At 49.6% G+C, this 21,245-nt stretch overlaps 1 protein-coding gene and 1 pseudogene across 5 annotated transcripts in view; both read right to left on the reverse strand.

Moving 5' to 3' along the window:
• Positions 1–21,245, reverse strand: part of PACSIN2 (protein kinase C and casein kinase substrate in neurons 2) — a 116,026-nt gene that overhangs the window by 61,290 nt on the left and 33,491 nt on the right. The gene's annotated exons all lie outside the window — the stretch shown is intronic.
• LOC112322063 (palmitoyltransferase ZDHHC4 pseudogene) lies at positions 3,790–4,824 on the reverse strand (annotated as a pseudogene).

Genomic DNA, 21,245 nt, shown 5'->3' on the forward strand with positions numbered 1-21,245 from the left:
CGTAGAGGAAGCTGAAGACACCAAAAAGACAAAGTTAAAGAAGCAATCCTAGAAAACAAGTAGGCACAACATCTGACTCCCATCTAAGAAGTTCCAGAAGGAGACAACATTAAGAATGGGGAAGAAGCAATCTGTAAAGATAATTTTTCAGAATGCTCAAAGACTAAATCACAAGTCAAGGAAGCCCAATGAATGCAAGCAAAATTTTAAAAAGAGAGAGAGAGAGAGTTATAACATCACAAATTAAAGCAAAACTATAAAGCCCCAAAGTTGCAGAACAGATCAGAAAAGCAGCCAGCAAGAAGGGTAATTTGACCGAGAACAAACGTAAAAGCCAGAAGACACTGGAAGAGCATGTACTACATGCCGAGGAACAACTGCCGGCTGAGAACTCCATCCCCAGCAAAACTAGCTGCCATGAATGAAGAACTACGCATCTTCAGACAGATAAATAAATACCGCGCAAAAAACCCTCGCAGAAAAGGACGTTGTAAAGAATAAGCTTCCTGCAGAAAGAAATGACGTAAGCACGAGCAAGACGGTAGGTGAGCCTGCGGCAGACACACGGACAGATCTACCGACACGGACGGCACGAAACGCAGTATCTGATTTGCAGAATTGAACAATTTGTAGAAAAGAAACACTGGACAAGTTGGAAGGGGCGTGGAGTTGAAAGGTTTTAAACCCTTCCATTCCTCAAGAGAAAAGAGAAAAGTAAAGACATTACTTTAAATTTTAAGTGTTAAAATATTGAGGACAGCCACTAAAAGACTAGACAGAATTTAATTTCTAAACTAAGAGAAAGCAAATGCAAAGGGTGGGGGGGGGCGGTGGCGCTTGACGGGACTCAAAACAAAAGAAGGCAAAAAACCCAAATGCCTTCATAAATTACATAAACGCCTAACCACTATGTTATATGCCTAAAACTAATGTAATACTGTATGTCAACTGTGATTGAAAAATAAGAAAAAGTTTTTTAAATTTAACTCACCAGAAGAACTATAGCAAACAAAAGGCACAGGAACAAGAAAAGGCTACATCTATTCAGCGCTGTTTCTGTTTAAATTGTACTAGAGGTATTAGCCGATGCAATAAAGAAAATAGGAAAAGGTGTAAGAACGAGAAAAGGAGAAAGAAAACACCATTACCCGTAGGTGACAGGCTTTCAGCACGGCCGACAGGCACTGGAACGCTATCTATGCGGAATGACAGCTCCCGGCCAGGGTTTCAGGGAGACTGAAGCCAGGGCTGGGGCACCGGCACCAGGTTCCATCAACTCGCGGGAAACGGGAAAGCTGTTTGTGATCTTCATCTGACAGATTAAGACACTGAGGCCCAGGCAGGTGAAATATCTTGCCCCAAGCCACCTGGCAAGTAAATGGTTGCTTCTGAAATTAAGTCTATCTGTCCCCAAAACTATGCCTGCCACAGAGTGAGAGACAAATGCTGAGGACACCACCCCTACTCTGTCAGAGGCGAGTGTGACTGTGACTACAAGTGTGCTGGAGCTCAAGGTCAGGACAGATGGCGGGGAGGAGAGCCTGGGACAGGACCTGGAGCTTGCGGGGGGCAGCACGGTCAGGGAATGGCGCTCTGGAGGGAGCGAGAACAGCGCGTACCAAGGGAAAAGGTATGAAAGAGTCATGAATGTGTAGCACAGGAGCAAAACACAGAACAGCTGAAAATAAGGAGCAAAATAGGTGCCACCAGGCCGGGGCCTTGAATGCCACACTAGGCACGTGGGCTAATCCGGAAGGGATAAGGGACCCAATCAAGAGCCCGTAAAGGAAAGTTCCCTCCGACAGAGAGTGGAGAGCAGGCCACAGAGACTCTAGACCTAGGCCACCAGACACACCAGCCACCAGCTCCTGAACACTTGAAGTGCAGCTAGTGCCACTGAGGAACTGACTTTTTAATTTTACCTACTTGTAATTCACTTTAATGTAAGTAGCCACATGTGGTTGGTGGCTTTTACATTGGATGGTGCAGCTCTAGAGGTGAGAGACTGGAGAGAGAGAACAGGTTAGGAGGCCCGGAAAGAGGAGGATGCTGAACAGGAAGAACAGAGAGGACACAGTGACAGATGGTGCCATGGAGGGGCGAGCAGAAGAGGAAAGAGATGAAAACTTCCTCATTTTGAAGGCAAGGTAGGTAGCAATGCCACCAAGACAGGAAATTCGGAAAAAAAGAACTGATTGGGACCTGATAAATTTGAGGTGCCCACAGCACATCCACATACCATATACTGCAGTCCAACCCCAAATATGGCATTTCCTTTTCTTTTTTTTTAGTATCACAAAGAGGGTTTTTTATTTGTCACCATTAGAAGTATGGATGTTAAGCAGATTCTTGGACTGGGGACTCATGTCCCTCAGGTCCTTCAACTTTGGCAACTGTCTCACCCCCAGTAGCTTTTCCAGAACTGCCACCTTCACTGTGAAGCTCCGTGAATTTTCCCAGTTCAAACCCGGGCTTCTTCAGCATTTTGACTTTTCTAACAAAGACACTGCGGAGCAGATAAATAGACTGGCAAGCCTTTCCTCCATCTTTCCTGGGGCTGACCCTTCTTTCCAGTCGTTAGTCTGCACCTTTCGGACCCTGATTTCCATCTTCTCCTTCCGGAGTAGTGGACCTGTTGATGCTGAGCAAAGTGGTCTTTCGAATACGATTTTTTTTTTTTCTTTTTTTTTTTTTTTTAGTAAAACCAACAGAGAAGAGACAAAACAAGTAACCGTCAGTAGTCCTGACACCAACACGAGCTTCCATCACGGTCTGCCATTTGGACCCTGGAGCACATTTTGTCCTGGGGAAGATCCACGCCACGGAGATGAGGCGGTTTTTGCCCTGAACATCTTCAGTCCTTCGCTTGAATTTCCTAAGAGCAACTTCATCGTTCTGCACATCAGCCAGGCTCACTTCAAAAATGCGGCCCTGAGATGGTCAGATGTGATTTTGGTTCCTTGAGTTCTGTGACTAGTGTTTTTAGTGTTTTTCCCACATTTCTTACACTGAGCACAGCTGATGCTTTTACGTCACATCACATGACATCACATGAATCTTCCTGAGAAAATGGACCAACCACTGCCATTTTGGCTCCCTTTCCGCTGCCATTCTTAAAGTATTCTTAGGGGATGGGAGGGGGGAGAGGTTATCTTTTATTTTGGAACATTTCAAAAGGGTATCAGGGAATGAAGCACCTAAGCAATGTCCCCCAGAGACGTCACAGGCATAATCGGGCTCGACAACATTTCCTTCTTGGAGCCAAGAATGGCCAGCAAGGGAAAAGGTAGGGACTAGGGGACAGAGAGGAGGAGGGTCGGGGGAGGCTGGCGCTGAGGGCCAGGCGCTAGTCCTTGCAGACCGCCGTGGGGCTGCTGCTCCGAGAGGCAGAAGGCCCAAAGGGTCCCGTTCTTCCTGACCTCCCTGCCTCTGCACCTCTGGTTCCTTCCACTACTTTTGTGTGACTGACAAACCCCCATCTCCAAAACATACCGCCTTACTGCGAGGTTCCCCCCAGCCTCCCCCATTCTCCACAGCAGAGTAAGGTTCCTAGAGCTCTAGAGGAAGACTCCTCACCCCAGCATCTGCCCCACTAGGCTGTGACTTTCTCAGAGGCAAGAACTCAACCTCAGCCATTGTGGACCCCAGGGCTGAGCACAGGGCCTGACACCGACTAGGTGGATAAAAGCAAACTATTTTTTTTAGAAAGTAAGTATCCATATGTATGAATATATTGTCCACAATATTTAAAAGGCAGTATGCTCTTTGCATACTCTTTGCTCTTCCCAGTCTCGTTTCTTTTTTTTCTCATACTGTGCAGCTACAGGGAGAAAGATCTCTCCAAGGTTGCTCCAAAGCCTGTGGGCGCGAATGTCCTAGTAGACCTGGGGCTCTGCTGATGGGAGCCAAGTCACCTGGGAGCAATGCCGGCCCCAGGCCCAGTCAACTCTGCACCACTCGTTCGTGGTCTGATTGGTGGCAGCCAGACACCAAGCAAACCACAGGAAGCTGCCCAGGAGGAAGCTCAGCACCAAGACAAAGCCCAGCGTGAAGACAATCCTCGGGAAGGTCAGGAACAGGCACTGAATAAAAAAGACGGTGTCGGTAACCTGGGGGTGTCCAAGGTCATCAGCATAAGTCTCCAGGTACAACTACCAACTGGACCAGACACGCGGTGCTCACCGTGACAACGGTGGCAGCTGAGGCCATCCATGTCAGGAGGTAGGCGAGGAAGTACCTGGCGTTCCGGGCCCATGCAGCCGTGCACCAGACACTGACGATGTTGCACACTCGGGCGCGCACCCCGCAGGGCTCCGGCCGCGCTGGCTTCCCCCAGTCACACGCAGAGGGCCTCGTGTTCTTTGGGAACATCACTGCATCGAATTCATCAGTGTGAAGAAGCAACAATTCGTCTGCTTTTGCTATGGTACCAGGGTCAGCTACACAGCTTAGGGTGAAAAAGACCAGCTTTACAATCAGCAGCAGCCAGGGCAGAGGGTAACACAAGGAGAACTCCAGCTCTTGACAGTAGCCAGACACTTCCCAGGCGTATTCAGTACAAACCATTCCTTGCAAGATGAGGTGCAGGATGATGAAGGTGTGGTTTCGTGTAGGAAGGAGGTAAGGAAGCAATCTTAGCCTGGCTCTCTGCAGGCATTCTGGAACTATACAGGAACGTATCTGTGTGCCTCCCCTCATCAGGCCTTCCAGCTAACAGGTTTTCCAGCAGATGCAGACCACACCGCCGCCCATCAGCACCAAAGCCAGGGGGGAGCAAGAAGAGCACCAGACCCACCCTGGGGACATTTCTCCTGTATGGACCATTTTTGGCAGGCAGCTCTGGCGTTTTCCCCCCAACATTCACAGAGAATTCAAACATCTTCTTGTGAGCAGTGGCGGGTGCCTGGTGCAACAGGTGCCACCCAAAGCCACAGGAGACAGGGTTCCCCCAGGAGGCTGGGTCTGACTCCAGGAAGGAGCAGCCAGAGCACTGTGCTGGCGCCTCCAGGGCACGCCCCAGAACTCTTTTATTTTAAAGAAAAATCTCTCTTCAAAGGAGAAACGTCAATGCTCTTTGTGCTTGAGGTAACTCTTGGACACCTATGCCAAATGGTCCTCACCCGGTTCAGAAGTTAAATGAAAGGAATGCATGCACACACGCACAAATGAACAACTGATCCAGCCAGCGGCTTCCCGGTGGGCAGCCCCTCCAGGCAGGGACCTGGGGGGAGGGGAGAAACAAGCGCGGAGCTCGCTCAGGTGCCTTCACACAGGACAGTGACAGTTTGCATAAACCTCACATGGGGTTTTTCATCATTTCAACTTCTACCATCCCAATTTCAAACTCTTCAACTTAGCAGTTTACTGGATGCGCCCAAGAATAAATGTCATGCCTTAGAGCTCAGCATTAAATACGCAAAGATCTCTCCTCTCAACGTGTCCTGCTGCTCGTCTGTGTGGCCCCGTGGTCTCGCTGCGTAAAGTCCTTCCTGCACAGTCAAGGTCAGATCTGACCAAGGGAGCCTGAACTTAAATCCCTCCGAGATGGTAAATTAACAAAATCCATAGCTATTTTGTCGTTAGTCCGCTGTGCCCTGTGCTATTTCTTCTTTATGGAAAAGAACCATAAAGGCATGCTAGAAACTTGAGAATCAAAGAGAAAAATTCCAGACTGGGAAGTTCAACAGTCAGCCTGCCAATGACATCAACAATGTCTTGTCAAGTAAGCGTTTTCCAGCAAAATCGTCCTCCCCGTCTCCCTCAAGGACTCTGCTGCAGGGCGCATCCTCATGGGAAGCAAGAGCGAATAAGTAAAGAAAACTTAAATCCTGAGCTACTGAGATGGCCGTTGACACCCATTTCAAATCCAGAATACTTCCTGTTCGATTCTTTAAGCTATCCAGAGCTGGAGCAACATGCTTTGTGAGTCCACATCGAGATTCCCCTCTGACAGAGTCTAATGAGAGAAAAATTCAGGCCAGATTCCCAGGGCTGGAGGACAGGTTCGATAGAGAGCTAGTCTGTCATTTGGTATCAAGGCAGAGCCATGAGCGAGACACAGCTGCATGGAGACCAGCCCCGTGGCACCTGACTGGAGTGCGATCTCCACAGAGATGGCTGCAACTCGTTCACACCGGTGGCCCGCGCTCCCCGGTGTTTCCATCCCCCATCTTCATGAACGACACTCCTCTCTACCCAGCTCTAGGGCCTAGATCTGCCTGGGACACGAGGAGGCGGTTCTTCAATGCAGAGGAGGTTCTGAGGGCACCCCCAGAAGCTGGTCTGGAGAGAAGGCCGAGCAGGGATGCAGGGGCAGAAGGCCCGGCTGACACCACCACCAGCACAACCCTCCTGGCCCACAGCAGCCCCGGGGCTGCAGCAAGGCCAGCGCAATACCCCCCCTCACATCTTGAAATTCCACAGGCATGCCCTGACTGGTGTGGCTCAGTTGGCTAGGGGTCATCCCGCAAACCCCTGCAAACCGAAAGGTCGCCGGTTTGATTCCCAGTCAGGGCACATGCCTGGGTTGCAGGCAGAGCCCAAGGTTGGGGAAGTGTGAGTGGCAACCAATCAATCTTTCTCTCACACATCGATGTTTCTCTCTTTCTCCTTCTCCCTCCCTTTCCCTCTCTCTAAAACAAATAAATAAAATTTAAAAGTAAAAATAAATTTCACAGGCATATAAGAATTTACACTAACTTGGGCGAAAGCTAGGGGCAAGGAAGAATCAAATACTACTTACTGACTGGGACAATTATGTATTAATTAGATGTCTATATATACATACATTCATACATATAATATGTTAAGGCCAATTATATATTAAGAAGCCAGTTAAAACATTCTATACTTAACACAGGGAACAAAAGCAACTAAATGACGAGGCCGTGAACCTCGTCCACTCCCTGAAGCAGGCTCCTCCCCTTTCTGGAGCCTGGACGGGGCCTCCGGCTCAGCACACCAAAGCAGCAGCTTCTGTGTGGATCAGGAGAACAGTGTAGACCAGATGGCCGGGAGGGAAGATGCAGCTCTGACCTATTGCACAAAAGTATCGCTCATGTTTCCTCCTTCACTCTCAGGTTGCATAAATTCAAATAGGTATAAAATTATTGACCAGAGTTTCAAGTACAATTAAAATATTTATAAAATGCCTCTTTTCCTATAGTAAATTTGTTTCAGAAATTCTTCAAGGCATATATACTCTAAACACTTCAGAAAAATACAAACAAGTGCTATTCCCTGAGCTTCCCCCCCACCCCCCCACCCCGCCCGAGGTATTTAAGGTGACGGGACAGACAGTGGGAGCCTCGTCAAGGTCTAAGAACAGTCGCCCACTGTTCTCAGCAAGCCTCTATTTGCATCTAATTGCCATACTTGAATTTCAGAAAGATTCAAACTTGAACATTTAGGAGAGACTATCAGTAAGTGACTGGGAAGTTGTGGGTAAATTCTGGTTTTTTATAAATGGAAATCGTTTCCTCCTCTATTTGCATCATAAAGTGGTGCTTTCTGTCTTTCCCAAACCCGGGTCACCACTGGAGTCGGCAGACCGAGCAGCCGGCCTTCCCTCGCTGGGCCCGCGCGCCCGAGTCTGCATTTCCCTTTCACACCCGGAGACCGCTCTTTCAGGGCAGGCCCCAGCACCTGCGTCTGTGTCTTCTACTAGTGGTGACTTTTGTTCAGTTTGGGTTTCTCACCTAGCAGTTAATCGTGTAAAGAGATTGATTCACTTGTAACAATAACCATTAAGACCTAGTTCACTAGGGGAGAAGCAAGAAAAACTTTATGCAGTAGAGAAATCTTTTTTTTTCTTCTTAATCTCTCTCAGGGGGAGAACTTCAGTGCTCTTTGTGCTTGAAGTAATTCAATGTCACCTATGCCACTTAAGAAAATTATTAAATAAAACCTGAGTATTTGAAAATGAAAATGGACTCATCGGAAGAAAAAAGCCATTCTCTCCCCGGTCCTATTACCTTGAGATAATACGTGGAGAAAGCAGACAAGGGAAAGGCTGATGACCTGGCACTCAGGAGACCTGGGTTCTAGGCTCTCGGCGACCCAGCTGTGCGACCCGGGACAAGTCGACAAGGCATTCTGACTCTTGGTCTTCCTTCTTTTGTTAAAAACGAAGAGGAAAAGAAGGGGACTAGCCATACTGACCCCAAGAGCCATCACAGCTCTAAATATCATGCCCCCGCCCTTTAAATTATGTCACCAAATAAATAATAGAGTGATGTAGCTGGGAAAAGAGAAGGCTGCCAACGTATAAACAGAAAGGGGTCGGGAAAGGGAGGCAATTTTTGTTAGGGGCACAAACCTCAGACCTGCAAGACATGCTTTGGTTTAAGGTTATAATATTGCTTTATCATTTTTCATAAATGCAGCATCTAAACTTCATCTCGAAGTCAGTAGGATATCGAATTAGGAAGGGACTGAAGGTAATGTTCAGAATTACAAGAGCAAGGGCAAAACCAATGGACTGATTCAGGTCTGAGAGAACTATTACCTATTTGGGGGATTTCTAGAAAATAGAAAATACGCAACTCTGAAAGTATTAGAAATATGCACACAGACGACCTAACAAGAAAACATGCCCCTCAGGACAGCACCGGCGCGGCACCTCCCCGAGACAGAAGCGGGGACGCTGCCTTCCTGCCACACACAGCGAGAGGCGCTCCGGCAGGCGAGGCCACCTCGCCGTGGGTGCTCGGGTACCAGGGCTGGGGGGACCTCCCATTACCATAACAAAGGGGAGGGGAAGGGCCACCGTTTTTCAATTCCAGAATAGGACTTCCAAGACAAGAAGCAAATATGCATGCAAGGCCTCTTATTTATTGAAACGATACAACTTCTACACGCTGCTATCCAGTGAAAATAAAAGCAGCGCCTAATGACAGCAGCCAGGAGAGGACAGGCACAGGGACCCGCTGAGAAGAGAAAGCACTGACTGAGGGGAGGCGCAGGGGACGGAGCGAGCGCACATACACCCTGGCTGCGGCGGGAACACAGCAGTGGCAGGAAACGGGAAAAGCGGATTATTTCATTCTCTCTCACCAGCCCCATCTCAGCGTTTGTAGATCAGATTGGGCTGTTAAGAAAGGAAATGGCTGCGTGTAATGACCACAGCGCCTGAAAGCAGGGGACGAAAGGACCCTCTATTAACAGCTACTTCAAGTAACTCAATTGGAACCCAGTAAGAAAAAAATACAGCTAGAAATATGTAAGCCAATCTAAAACAGGCTGAAGTCTTTAATTTATTCCTTCTATTCTGAAATGAAGCACACACATATGTTCTGAAACCAGAGAGAAAATTAAACAGCACAACCCTTCGTTTGTTTAGGCCAAAATCTAAACACCGAGAAAATCAAACACTCTGACATCTTCTCAAAGCATTTTGGATAAACATTCCACACTGTTCAGTTAATACGAAACTGCCAAAACATTTCCTTAGAAGCTCTAACACTTGGTGAGCTAAAAAGGTGAGATTTCTGTTAAAGCACTAGCTCACGGAAAAAACAACATCAAAGCAAATGTTACTCTCAGAAAGGTCCACCTTAAAGGAGATGTCCACCTTAAACAGCACACTCGTGTTTTCTGTCAAAGGCTGGCTTCCACTGCCTAACTTTGCAGCTCAGCGTCACCTGGCTCCTCGCAGCCCTGCCGGTGTGTCTGACCTCCAGCGACCGAATCCCAGAACATTTCATCATTTCCTGTTGGCTGCAGACGCCTTGTGGCCGAGATAAGGCCAGGCCCCTCGCTGCAGCTGCATTCTCTGCACGCATGTGTCCTGCGCACCAGGTCCTCAGACGGCCGGCTCAGGGCCCTCTGGGACCATCACAAAAGAGCTTTCTTTTCAGAAAGTGGCCAGATAGAAATCTTGGTGTTCCACTAACAATCACAGAGACGAGGTCTGAGAACAAAATTCGTATTATCCCCCAAACTCAACGTGGAGTCGATACACTAACTTACACCATATGTGACCATCTTAGAATCTCTTCTCGTATTCAGGATTCTTCTCCTTAGGGAAAAAGACATGCTTTGTATCTAAGGAGCCGGGAGGCACAGGAGTTAACGTGACAGGGACTTACTTGCAGGAGATAGTCTTACACTGTCCCTACATGCAGTACTCAGCTTCTCTGGGACTCCACACAGCAAGGCAAAGCGGCTTGTTAGTGGGAATGCAGGCTTACTACTGCAGACTGGCGGGGACCCATCTCACCACAGCTCGCCTGCCTCCTCAGGACAGGGGCGCACAAATTCGCCAGTGTGATCGCCTCGGAGTAAAAGCCAAACACAAAAACACCTTACTTCCCAGAGTTTTGCAAAGAACTGAAAGTGAAGGAAAAAAAAAAAACAATAATATAATTTTAGGCAAGGAAAAAGAGATCCTTTATCTCCTCATTTTCAAATGTACGTGGCCACAAGAATGCATATTGTATACAAAGCTTCCCTTTAGCTTAAGGAGAAGGCACGGCCAACCTACGCTGCTGGAAGCCAGGGCAGGGCAGAGTGGGAAGGCACAGGGCAGGAAGAGGGCACAGGGGCACTTCTAAGCAGTATCCTCTTTCTTGAGCTGTTACAGGTGTGCTGTTTGTGGTGGTACTTATGTGCCCTTTTACGTATGTGCATTATGCAACAGTATCAAAAAATCTAACCACTACAGAAAAGAGCAGATATCGAAACTAATCTGCAAAAACAGACAAGAAACAAAAATATTCCAAGAGCTCAGTTTCCCCCAAAGTGCCCTCAGAAGATACATGTTCACCCTCCAACCCAATGCAAGTTGGGACATTGGCGGCCGAAACAGGGTCAGACTGGTCCCTCCTTGCAACACAGCCGAAAGGGAAGTCTGTGGCCAAGGGAAAATACATAACTGACAAAAGAATATATCACGGGGGAAATGATGCTGAGTGGATATACTTTATTCACCAGTGTTCTTGCTACCCATTTAAAAAATGTTAAAAAACAGCCATCCAGCCCTGACTGGGTGGCTCAGTGGGTGGGAGCATCGTTCCCTACATCCAGAGCTTGTAGGTTTGATTTCCAGTCCGTTGCATACACCTGGGTTGCGGGTTCAGTCCCCGGCAGGGGCACGTACAGAGGGCAACTGATTGATGTTTTTCTCTCACATACATGTCTGTCTGTCTGTCTCTTTCTCTCCCTTCCTCTCTCTCTAAAATCAATAAACATATCCTCTGGTGAGGTTTTAAAACATGTAAAAGCCATCTAGTCTGATCTTATCAACACAAAACAGAATGTTAAAAATCTTTCTAAAATCTGTGTTTACAAATTCCTTAACGGAAAACACCAATAAAGCAAAATATCAATACAAGGCTTCATTATCTGACATATGACAATATAATAATAAGTCACCTTCCTGCCCACCCCCCAACAACAAAGAAGTCAATCTCAGGCAGACGTCACTGTACTCTGTGGCCAGCTCATTAAGTCAATCACCCCCTCACAGAGGAGTGTGCACGGGCGCACCAGGCCGGCCAGACTCGTCCAGCAGCGCCCTCGGGTCTGCGGGGAGGCCAGCCACGTCACCCCAGGGTCTGCAGTGGGACAGACAGGATCAGGAGCCAAGGGCCAGATTGTCCTGACGGTCATTTTGTCCAGTGACGGACACAAGGATGGAAAAGACCGAGCTACAGACCAAATACTGCTTCCAGAGACTACTTCAGTGTACTTGACCACAGAACACGGACAGGCTTTCTAAAATCAATGGTCTGGCAGTTATCTTCCAAAGTACTTTAACTAAATTTAAGCACTCCAAAAAAATAGGATCACAAAAGCCCTTTTCTTCCACAAAGGAAGAATAAACACCTGAGTCCTGGCAAAGCGAGCTGGGTGTCCACACGACAGAAAACCCCTCTTTGCCCCGAGTCTCACTTAGGGTTCTCAGTTCTGGGAGGGGACAATCACAGCAACCACGCAAGGGAGAGGTATTAATTTGGTTTGTCTAACACCCTCATACTCCTTGTTTTTAACCCAACACAGGCTGCTCAATAAATGTGAGTGCAGGTACTGTTGCTTCCTCCGTTTTCTAGGTGAGACAACTGAGTACAGAGGTTGTGTTTCTTGTCCAGCATCCCAGAGCTGACATGCTGGGGAGCCAGGTTTTGAACCCAACCTCCAGAGTCCAGCTGCTAACCACTACACCACACTGCCTCTCCACCTCAGCTTCCCTGAAGGATCACGACTAGGTCTTGATGAGTCTTTTGTTTGAGCTAAAATAAGAATGCAGATAGCAGTGGGAGACCAGCGTTGCACGGGCCCCCTCTCCCTCCCTGTGGCTGCAGCCACACCTCCCCCGTGGCCAGGGCAGGGCTGGCTCGGGCAGCTCTCCTGTCCCTGGGCGGTGCTGGGACAGAAACACTGCTCTAGGGACACCCATCTGCTAACCTCTAGGATTCTGCACCTAAACTGGTATTTCCTGTTCCCATCTGGTTTCTGTCACCAGACTTGGAACCGCTGGGCATTCATTCAGCCAACATCAGAGCCAAGCACAGGGCTCAGGGCCTTAGGCTGCTTCCTGGGCTGCTCGCAGGGCATGGCTGGCGGAGGTGGAGCTCCGCAACCATGGCATGAGCTGGGACCAAGGCTGCAGACTGTGAAGGGGGCCAAGACCCAGCGTGGGAAGCAGGGTTAGGGAAGGCTTCCCGAAGGAGGGGACACAGCTGGCACTCCAGGATCTTGCCACCGACCTACGCAAAGCACGTGGACAGTCTTTAGCCTCCTTGCTAAAGACTGCCAGTGCCTACCTGCATGTGTCTGTTTACCTGAAATTCTACACCAAGCAAAACCCACCTCTAGTGAGACACAGGCACAGAGAACTTCTCGGAGTGGCGGAAATGTGCTGCGTCGTGACTGGGACAGCGGCCACCCTGGCCTGGAGTGCACTCAGTTGCGTGTAATAAGCGAGAGTTAGGGGAGGGAAGGGACAGGGCGATGAGGGGAAGGAGACAGGAGAGATGAGAGAGAAAAGGCAAAGAGGAGGTGAGGGAGAAAAGCCCCTGTGGGTCCGAACAGCAGGCCCTGCTCTCCCGCCCCTGCACCCGCGACAGCAGAGCGACTGCCACTCTCCAAGCAGCCCCGCAAGGTGCCTCCGACTCAGAGACCAAGACAAGGCCTGTGTAACGCTAGCACGGAGGCCGTGTACTGGCTCTCACTTCTTGGAATAATTGATCCTCTGACACACGCAAGTGACTGTGAAGAACCAGAATGGTCTACTTTCCAACCAGGTTAACTCAGGTCTCTCCACTACCAAGTACAAAAGCGCGAAAACGCCAGTCAGCGACTCACGAAGAAACGGCAGCTGTCAGTGACAGGTCGCAATGGCTGTGTCGTGAGTAAAGGCAAAATCTAACGGGATAACTGCAGGCACTAGCTTTTCTTTGTCTTAAGTAAATCCTAAATTCTAGAAACCTGCCACATTCGTAAACAGGTCCGTAAACACTCTGCTGGGATAGGTCACCCTTCGCGGGGGCACCGACGTCGCTGGAGAGGGTAGAGGGGTAGAGGCTGTGCTCAGACCCTACTTGTTAACCTTTCGTGTTTTCATAAACCAAGACAAAAATAGAGTCATCTGCTGTTGCTCTTCCCACACAGGGACAGACAAAGGAACAAGCCAAGCCAAAGTTCTAACGTTCTCCATCAAACAAGGTGCCAGGACAAGCTGAGCTAAGTACCAATTCTATCTTTGGCAAAGTAAAAATAACGACATTAAAACCCTTTGTATAAGCCTCTTTGCTCTCTGGCACCCGCCCAAAGCGGGGGAGAAAAATGAAGCCAGACTAATTAAAGCAGAAAACGCAACTGAAAAAAACTTAAAAGCACCAATGTGTTAGAAAAACATGTTAACTTCTTTCTTACACAAAGTACAAAAATGCCATCATGAGAACGAGCACCTGACCCTCCGGCGCAGTACCTTGCGGGGAGGATTTCACACAGCCCACCCCCGGCCCTGGGAACAGCCTGAGCCTCCTTCGGGGCGACACGACATGCAGAAGATGGGAAAGGATCCCAGGAGGGAGGTCTGAATTCAAAAAGGAAGGTTGAACAAGGCTTGCGGTGAGGTGAGGGATACGCTGTGCTAATGTTTTGTGGGAGGTTTGTTGGTGTGAGTTTTCCCTCGTTGATTCATATGTGCCTTCTCTATGCTGGGCTCTGTAGGTTACAAGGTAAATAATTCACCACACTCGCCCTTAACTAGCTCGGAGTCCAGGGGGGTAGACTGCTAGGGGACCACCCAGTGCGACAAATGCTACACACAGACTTAAGCAGGGAGCGCTGACAGGGAGGGGGCGTGGTGGGGGCGGGGAGCTGGAAAGAGATGGGGGGGAGCTCCCCAGGCATGCTGGGCTCTCAGCTGAACCAGGTAAAGATGGTGGGGAGGGGGGAGTAGTGGGGGCAAAATGCAGATAACTGTAATCGAACAACAATAAAGTAATTTTTTAAAAAAGAAGGCGTCACTCTGTCCTTCTGGCTGTCGCCTCCCCTCTCTGGCTGTGGCTTCCTCCTTCCGCAAGGGCAAGGAGGGCACCTGGCACAAGCTCCCAATTTTACTGGCCTGTATCTTTTATTAAGGGCAGGAGAAGCACCCAGCAAGAGGCCACCAACTTTATTTTTGCTCACTAAGGACATTAAAAGAAAAAAAAACCTACCACCTCCCACTATTTCATTTCAAAGGCATTTTAATAATTTAAAAGACATTTTAACACTAAAAAACAAGTCATATAACCTCAGAATAAGCAAAAAGCCTCAAATGAAACATCGTTAGCTTTGTAAGAGAAAAACAACAGCTGATGTTCTGACTGCGTGGCAGTAAAACTGTCCCCGTGCACTGGTGTTCAGAAACCCTGCAAATGGGGAACAAAATCGGACACCACTTTACATCCTGTGAGCCGGGACCTTTACTTACCCCGATAACCCGCAAGGTGGGAGTGCACCCACCCTTTTCAGACGAGAAACTACAGCTCCGGGGGAGCGGCCTGCCCATGTCAGGCAGTGGACCCCAGCTGGCCCCCCATGCCACAATGCCCTGGGAGGCTCTCGGGGACCTCCGCGGGCCTCGTCAGAACCAACCCTCCACTCCGTCGTTGTTGCTCTGGGGCGGCGGCGGAGAAGCTCCATGCTGCCCTCACTGCTTTTGTCTGTGGTTCCAAACAACCGACTGCAACCCTCCTGTGGGGCCAGGAGAGGCATAACCGGGCACCACATGAAGGGTGGTCCCAAGCATCCCAGAATGCCACCAGGGTCCTCCCCTGTCTCCTGCTTTCGGGGCCGGGCCAGGGATCAACAGGATGGGGCGGTGAACAAGAACAAAGAACCCGACGTGCCGAGAAATGAGAAGCACTGAGCCCTTATTCAGGGCTTTTAATACTGTACTTCAGTGTGGCCTGTAGTAAGCATACATCAGGTGTTCAACAAATGCATGACTCTACCTTCTGTAACACTGCTGGGTGTTACACACATTCCGTGTAGAAAACATGGTCCAGAGAGAACCAAGATGGCTGCGTAGGTGGACACACTGCGCCTCCTCGCACAACCAGAACTGACAGAAAATAGAACGGCAAGGGGGACCGACACCAAGGAAATAAAAAATAAACATTCATCCAGACCGGTAGGAGGGGCGGAGACGGGCAGCCGGGGCGGAGAGGACTCGCGTGGCCATGGCGGGACCGAGACTGGCGGAGTGTGGGACAAACGGGGCAGGCAGTCCGAGCACTAGCAGACCCTGCGGCCCCACATTCGCGCAGATAAACCGGACAAACGGCGGGGAGCAAAGCAGACCACGCAACCCAGGGCTCCAGCTCGGGGAAATAAAGCCTCAAACCTCTGATTGAAAGCGCCCCTGGGGGTTGGGGTGGCAGCAGGAGAGACTCCCAGCCTCAGAGGAGAGGTTGTTGGAGAGACCCACAGGGGCCTAGAGCGTGCCCAAACCCACCCACTCGGGAACCAGCACCAGAGGGGCCCAGTTTGATTGTGGGTAGCACAGAGAGTGACTGAAATCCGGTGGAGAGTGGAGCGGACGCCATTGCTCCCTCTCGGCCCGTCCCCCACATACAGTGTCACAGCGCAGCCACCAGCGTTACCCCGCCCCGTGAACACCTAAGGCTCCACCCCTTTAAGTAACAGACACACCAAGACCAAAAAAAAAAAAATGGCCCAAATGACAGAATACTTCAAAGCTCCAGAAAAAATACAACTAAGTGAGGAAGAGATAGCCAACCTATTGGATGCACAGTTCAAAACACTGGTTATCAAGACGCTCACAGAATTGGTTGAATTTGTTCGAAAACCAGATGAAAAAATGAAGCCTATGCTAAGAGAAACAAAGGAAAATGTACAGGGAACCAATAGTGATGCGAAGGAAACTGGGACTCAAATCAACGGTGTGGACCAGAAGGAAGAAAGACACATCCAACCAGAAAAGAATGAAGAAACAAGAATTCGGAAAAATGAGGAGGGGCTTAGGAACCTCCAGGACATCTTGAAACGTTCCAACATCCGAATTGTAGGGGTACCAGAAGGAGAAGAGGAAGAACAAAAAATTGAAAACTTATTTGAACAAATAATGAAGGAGAACTTCCCTAATCTGGCAAAGGAAATAGACTTCCAGGAAGCTCAGAGAGTCCCAAAGAAGTTGGACCCAAGGAGGAACACACCAAGGCACATCATAATTCCATTACCCAAGATAAAACAGAAGGAGAGAATCTTAGAAGCAGCAAGAGAAAAGGAGACAGTTACCTACAAAGGAGTTCCCATAAGACTGTCAGCTGATTTCTCAAAAGAGACCTTACAGGCAAGAAGGGACTGGCAAGAAGTATAACAAGTCATGAAAGACAAGGACCTACATCCAAGATTACTGTATCCAGCAAAGCTATCATTTAGAATGGAAGGGAAGATAAAGTGCTTCTCAGATAAGGTCAAGTTAAAGGAGTTCATCATCACCAAGCCGTTATTATATGAAATGTTAAAGGGACTTACCTAAGAAAAAGAAGATAAAAAATATGAACAGTAAGAATGACAGCAAACTCACAGTTATTAACAACGACACCTAAAACAAAAACAAGAGCAAACTAGGCAAACAACTAGAACAGGAACGGAACCACAGAAATGGAGATCACATGGAGGGTTATCACCAGGGGGGTGGGAGGGGGAGAGGGGGGAAGGTACAGAGAATAAATAGCATAGATGATAGGTGGAAAATAGACAGGGGGAGGGTAAGAATAGTGTAGGAAATGTAGAAGCCAAAGAACTTATAAGTATGACCCATGGACATGAACTATAGGGGGGGAATGTGGGAGGGAGGGGGTGGGCAGGATGGAGTGGAGTGAGGGGGGGAATGGGACAACTGTAATAGCATAACCAATAAATATATTTAAAAAAAAAGAAAGAAAGAAAACATGGTCTCTAACCTCTAAGAGCTTCCACTCTAAGTTTGAAATACAGAGTTGATTAAAAATGGAATACCAACCCCAAACTTAAATGTGTATCTCATTTCACAAATGTTTTGTTTTCCTTCTACCTTTACCATTTAAGTTAAAGTCTACCGCACTCGAACAGTCTTTGCTACAATGCCCCCAGTCGTACTGCAGCCTGGGCTTGGACATGAGCCGGGCGCTGGTCCCGGCTGGTCCCCACGGGACCCCTCACGCACCTGTGTGGGGAGGCAGCGCTGAGTGGGGCCGAGCGCGGGAGGGACAGCAGTGAGCAGAGGCAGGACCCTGGCACACTTCAAAGCGTCGGTTCCTCTACCTGGAGCATGGAGACACTGCGGTTGCCACCTGAGGCCCTGTGAGGATTCCGGGAGGTGACCTACCTGCGGTGCCTTTAAATGGCCACCACTGTGGTCCTTGATGACGGAACTGGAAGTGTCCAGTGGCACTGATCACAACTCAAGCCACGAAGGGTCCAAGGGGGTAGAACACAGGGGGACACATCCTTGGGCGGCAGCGGCATAAGGCTAACCCCAGGGAGCTCAGAGAGCAGGCAATCGATAAACATTGGGAAAATCGATGAACTGAAGCCCCAACAACCCAAATGGAGTCACCTGTCTGCGCTCACCACACTCAAGAGCAGAGCAGCACAGTGAGGGCGGGCTGGCTCAGAGGCTCGCAGGAGACACAGCGGGAGGGGCTTTGCCCGGAGTGCCAGGTCCAGAACGACTCTCGGGCTCCTGCAGGGGGGGACGGGGGTTGAGGGGCCATCGTGGACATGCTGCAAGCAACCTGGCAGGAGTCGCAGGAAAAAAGCAAGCCACTCAGCTGGGCAGTGGTCACTGTGCGTTTGTGATAGAATAGGTGGCCCAGACATCGTGTAGACAAGGAGCAGGTGTCTCCCATGTGTGAAACGAGCTGAAGACGGACAGGTTAGAAGGCAGCTTACATGGTGTGGTCCCACCTGTCTTCACAAATCCCATCTGTGCGTGTCAGTACAACAGCCTGGAAAACCGCACGTCGGGGTATCGGAGTGGCTTTCTTTCCCAGAGCGTTTGCGTCTGTGTTTTACGGCGTGCATGAATCAATTTTACAACGAAGGAACACACTCAGCTCCTTTCTGAGTTCTGAAGCCTGGGCGACAGCATGGAGGCAGTGTGGACGGGCTGCCCAGAGGGGCCGCGACCACAACACGGGCTCGTCCTCTGTAAACCAGCAGTCACAAGGAGGGCACGGGCACAGCCCCACCTGCAAGGCTCCTGTGGAGTCCCGTTCTGGACAGACCCTAGAGTGGCTCCCAGCCAACGTCTGCCTTTCCAGCACCTCAGCCTCCAGAGGGAGGTATCACCCCTGCAGCTGGCTTTCCCACTGAGGCAATATTTCACGTGGGAAAGGGAAGGGCTGTGATTCCTGGGTGCTTCACACAATTTGCTCTCTAAAGTCTGAGTTTTACGAACCATTTCTGTAAAGGAACATAAATCCCAGGAAGCGCCAAGGCCTCCAGCTGCACCCCAAAGCAGCAGATGCTAGCCCAGCCTTGGACCAGCAATCTCCTCTACAGCATGCAGATTCTTGAAAACCTCGACATCACATGAGTTAATTTCATGCAGAGGCAGGTCTAAGGAAGACTTTCAGGTGAGTAACAAGTCTTAGCCCTCCGGCCCTGGGTGGATTGAGCGCCAGCCTGCAAGCCAAAAGGTCACCAGTTCAATTCACAGTCAGGGCACATGCCTGGGTTGCCAGCCAGGTCCTGGGTACGAGAGGCAACCACACACTGATGTTTCTCTCCCTCCTTTCTCTCTCACTTCCCTCTCTAAAAATAAATAAATAAATTCCTTAAAAAAAAAAAAAAAAAAAAAAACAACTCTTACTTCTCTGGATGAGCAGAACTAAATGAAGGGCCCCCAGCCACACACGGGCAGGCCGGAGACTCCTCAGGCTCCGACAACCAGGACCCTCCGAGGGCTCACCCTGAGCAATGGGGGTCAGCAGCCAGATGCACCACCCCAAAGAGAAGACAGAGATCCCAGTGCCCCTGACAGCGCACAGGGCCCACACGACCAGACCCATAAATTAACAGGCAGGCACAAAGCTGTTACAAAGGCTGGAGACAGGCAAGAGAGCCAGGCCTGCACACGTGGAGTAGGACGGGGGAAATCTGTAAGCACCGAGAGTTAATCATGCGACACCACCTTATATTTCATGCCGGCGTGCACTTGTACAACTCATAACCCTGTGATGGTGCGTCTGCAGGTTAAGGAAGGGACCACAGGGACAGAGTCGACCCAGCCCCTCGGTCCCTCTGTGCTTGGTCCCCCAGCACACAATCAACTCACACTAGAAAGTGTCTCGGGCTCAAAAGGGTAGACTAGGATCTTTACATGAAATCAGTATCTCTCTGTCACAGTTGTTCAAAGACCAGACTTAAGTTTGTAATGTCCAAACACAGATAAGAAACAGGCCATGCCACATCCATGAGACTCGGATGCTCCTTCCAGCAAATGAGTGACGGTAAGTGGTAAAGATCTTCTTCCTATTCCATACATGTATCCCAACTAGTTTGTAACCTTTTTTAAAGATTTTATTTATTTATTTTTAGAGAGAGAGGAAGGGAGGGAGAAAGAGGGGAGAGAAACATCAATGTGTGGTTGCCTCTCACGTGCTCCAACTGGGGACCCAGCCCACAACCTAGGCATGTGCCCTGACTGGGAATTGAACCGGTGACTTTTTGGTACACAGGCCAGCGCTCAATCCACTGAGCCACACCAGCCAGGGCAGGGCTGTAACCTCATTTTAATTAAAATTCTTTTCTGATGGTACAAACAAGTTTTCTTCCTCAAAGATGACAAGGAATGCTATTGTTACATAGTTACTAGCAATACCACTTAACGCTGGTTTAGATATGAGGTTCTTTTTCCCTAAGGAGGCCTTGGGGAAAGAGCCAAATACAGCCTGAACAGCTCTGGTGGCAACCACCATCCTAACACCTTCACTATCAAGACCATCTGGGGTACACTGTGTCTGTAGATTGGAAACGTTTTTTCTTTATTTTGTATGGAAAATGACACACATAAAAAGTAGAGAGACTAGAAAGTAACCTCCAGTCTCAACAAATGCCAGCAATGGCCAGCCTTGTTTCGCTTGTGACTGTGAAAACCGTTAAATGCTCGCAGACTCACGCGACCAGAACATGTGTGCACACGACCTGGTGGGTGCACCGTGACCCTGACACCCACAGCACACGTCCTCACGGCGGGAGGAGACGCGAAGCGGGCAGAGCGGCCTGTCCTGAAGGGACTGGCAAGTTTATGGAGAGCCGTAAACGGAGAACCCAGGGGTGAGAACACTACCAGGTGACTCGGCAGGGAGGGGTAAGTCCCATGGCTGTGATGTGGTGAGGGGGGCACTCCAGCTCTGCGGGACACTTCCCCAAAACCCATAAGCCCGGTGTTTAACGACATGGAAAAACAGCAGGCACACCCCAATCAAGGGCCGCTCTTCCGAACTGTCAAGACGGCGAAAATAAACACAGATCCGGGAGGCCTCGCAGACCTGACGACTAGACGTGGTGTGGCGCCCTGGCCCGGGCCCTGGGACGGTGGGGCAGCTGGGGAGGCCCGAGTGAGGTCTGCAGTTTGGTCGGCAACGACGTGCCCCTGTCCACTTCCGGATTCTGACTCAGGTGCTGTCGTCCTGCAAGGGGGCCACTCCTGGGTGACGGGAGCGCGGGAACTCTATTACCTTTGCAACTTTTCTGTATCTCTACGTGTCTAAGGTTTTTCCAAAATGAAACTCTATTAC

The sequence above is a fragment of the Desmodus rotundus genome, chromosome 3 (genome assembly GCF_022682495.2).
Source record: "Desmodus rotundus isolate HL8 chromosome 3, HLdesRot8A.1, whole genome shotgun sequence".
Classification (NCBI taxonomy): Eukaryota; Metazoa; Chordata; class Mammalia; order Chiroptera; family Phyllostomidae; genus Desmodus; species Desmodus rotundus.